A 3,773-nucleotide genomic window follows, 5' to 3' on the forward strand; every position below is an offset into this window, starting at 1 on the left:
CAATACACAACGTTACTAAATTCTAGCTCTATAAAACAATATGTTACTTCAAGCTACTACTCCAATATAACTGACCAATACATAAAGTTTCTCACAAGATCCAGCTATAAACACATGTTCTTAATTTATGCAAGCAAAGGCATTGATTAATGGTCTTAGATTATTTGGATAAACTATTGCAGTTCAACTGTGCAACTAATGTATCGTATAAAGTGTCACATTAAACAAGATGAAAGATCATTAAACTGATTAAAAACTGACCATCAAATCTTAGATGGAATTGATAACGCCACACATAAATATTACATCAAGGTCAGAAAATACCCGCTTGACATAAATGTACATCTTACAATCGTTCCATATATCAAAAGTAGTTGACCTATTGATAATAGTATTGGGTAATCATTAGCCCAACCATTCAAACTTTACTTTGGCCAAAAAAACATGCATTAACTATAGATGGAGGTCAGCAAATACCTGCTTAACATCAATGTACATCTTACAGTCATTCCATATATCAAAAGTAGTTGTCCTATTGATAAAAGCATTATGTGATCACAAGCGTAACCATACAAACTTAACTTTGGCCAAAGAACCATGCATGAACATTTCATCGAGGTCAGAAAATACCTGATTGACATAAATGTACATCTTAAGTCATTCCTTATATCAAAAGTAGTTGACCTATAAATAATAGTATTGGGAAATCACTAGCGCAACCATTCGAACTTAACTTTGGCCAAAGAACCATGCATGAACATTAGATCGAGGTCAGAATATACCTACTTGACATAAATGTACATCTTACAGTCGTTCCATATATTAAACGAAGTTAAACTAATGATACTAATATTGGGAAATCACAAGCCCAATCATTCAAACGTAATTTGGCCAAAAAACCATGCATGAATATACCTACTTGACATAAATGTACATCTTACAGTCATTCTTTATATGAAAAGTAGTTTACCTTTTGATAACAGTATTGGGTAATCACTAGCCCAACCATTCAAACTTTACTTTGGCTAAAGAACCATGCATAAATATTAGATCAAGGTCAGAAAATACCCGCTTGACATAAATGTACATCTTACAATCGTTCCATATATCAAAAGTAGTTGACCTATTAATAATAGTATTGGGTAATCATTAGCCCAACCATTCAAACTTTACTTTGGCCAAAACAACATGCATTAACTTTAGATGGAGTTCAGAAAATACCTGCTTAACATCAATGTACATCTTACAGTCATTCCATATATCAAAAGTAGTTGTCGTATTGATAAAAGCATTAGGTGATCACAAGCGTAAACATACAAACTTAACTTTGGCCAAAGAACCATGCATGAACATTTCATCGAGGTCAGAAAATACCTGATTGACATAAATGTACATCTTAAGTCGTTCCTTATATCAAAAGTAGTTGACTTATAAATAATAGTATTGGGAAATCACTAGCGCAACCATTGAAACTTAACTTTGGCCAAAGAACCATGCATAAACATTAGATCGAGGTCAGAAAACACCTAATTGACATAATTGTACATCTTACAAACATTTCTTATATCAAAAGTAGTTGACCTGAAAATAGTTGTATTGGGGAATCACTAGCGCAACCATTTCAATTTATCTTTGGCCAAAGAACCATGCATAAACATTAAATTGAGGTCAGAAATACCTGTTTTACATAAATGTACATCTTACAGTCATTCTTTATATCAAAAGTAGTTGACCGATTGATCATAGTGTTGGGAATCACTAGCCCAACCATTTAAACGTAACTTTTGGCAAAGAACCATGCATAAACATTAGATCGAGGTCAGAAAATACTTGCTTGACTTAAATGTACATCTTACAGTCATTCTTTATATGAAAAGTAGTTCACCTATTGATAATAGTATTGGGTAATCACTAGCCCAACCATTCAAACTTTACTTTGGCTAAAGAACCATGCATAAGTATTCGATCAAGGTCAGAAAATACCCGCTTGACATAAATGTACATCTTACAATCGTTCCATATATCAAAAGTAGTTGACCTATTGATAATAGTATTGGGTAATGCATTAGCCCAATCATTCAAACGTAATTTGGCCAAAGAACCATGCATGAACATTAGATCGATGTCTGAAAACACCTGATTGACATAAATGTACATCTTACAAGCATTCCTTATATCAAAAGTAGTTGACCTATAAATAATAGTATTGGGAATTCACTAGCGCAACCATTCAAACTTAAATTTGGCCAAAGAACCATGCATAACCATTAGATCGAGGTCAGAAAATACCTGTTTGACATAAATGTACATCTTACAGTCATTCTTTATATCAAAGTAGTTGACCGATTGATCATAGTATTGGGAAAATCACTAGCCCAACCATTCAAACGTAACTTTTGGCAAAGAACCATGCATAAACATTAGATCGAGGTCAGAAAATACCTGTTTGACATAAATGTACATCTTACAGTCATTCTTTATATCAAAAGTAGTTGACCGATTGATCATAGTATTGGGAAATCACTAGCCCAACCATTCAAACTTTACTTTGGCTAAAGAACCATGCATAAACATTAGATCGAGGTCAGAAAATACCTGTTTGACATAAATGTACATCTTACAGTCATTCTTTATATCAAAAGTAGTTGACCGATTGATCATAGTATTGGGAAATCACTAGCCCAACCATTCAAACGTAACTTTTGGCAAAGAACCATGCATGAACATTAGATCGAGGTCAGAAAATACCTGTTTGACATAAATGTACATCTTACAGTCATTCTTTATATCAAAAGTAGTTGACCGATTGATCATAGTATTGGGAAATCACTAGCCCAACCATTCAAACGTAACTTTTGGCCAAAGAACCATGCATAAACATTAGATCGAGGTCAGAAAATATCTGCTTGACATAAAAGTACATCTTACAGTCATTCCATATATATATAAAGTAGTTGACCTATTGATACTAGTATTGGGAAACCACTAGCCCAACCATTCAAACTTATCTTTGACCAAGGTACTATGCATGAACATTAGATCGAAGTAAGAAAATACCTGCTTGACATAAATGTACATCTTACAGTCATTCCATATATCAAATGTAGTTGACCTATTGATACTAGTATTGGGAAATCACTAGCCCAACCATTCGATTTTGCTAAGAACCATGTATGAACATTAGATGATCTGAGATGGACGTCAGTAAATACCTGCTTCGTGTTGAAGGCCGTACATTGACCTATAATGGTTTACTTTTTTGATTGAAAGTTGTATCATTGGCACTCACACCACATCTTCCTATATCTATTGACATAAATGTACATCTTACAGTCATTCCATATACCAAAAGTAGTTCACATATTGCTTACAATATCTAAGAAACAGACTTATTAACCATGAATACTCGACATTGACCAATAAATCTTGAAAATGAGGTTCGCGTTAAATTAACCCTCCCAGACAGATATGTAGTAAAAATATTGCTTACAGTAAGAAAAACTTTCACTTTTACACATGAATTGTAAATAAAGCTGTATGGAAAGATTCAATGTTAACAATATATATGAAAGGAAATTTTAAATCTACATACATGTATGAAGCGTAAAATAAGAGCGCACAGGCTGACAATTTTTACCTGGTTAACTGACCATGGTTATTGTTATGTTGGACGTTGAAAGATAAATGTGGACTTACAATAATAACATACACTAAACATTAGCAATGACCCAATGTAAATGAGATCAAGGTCAAATTATTTCTCAGACGGACAC

This window comes from Mytilus edulis, chromosome 3 (assembly GCF_963676685.1).
Source record: "Mytilus edulis chromosome 3, xbMytEdul2.2, whole genome shotgun sequence".
Classification (NCBI taxonomy): domain Eukaryota; kingdom Metazoa; phylum Mollusca; class Bivalvia; order Mytilida; family Mytilidae; genus Mytilus; species Mytilus edulis.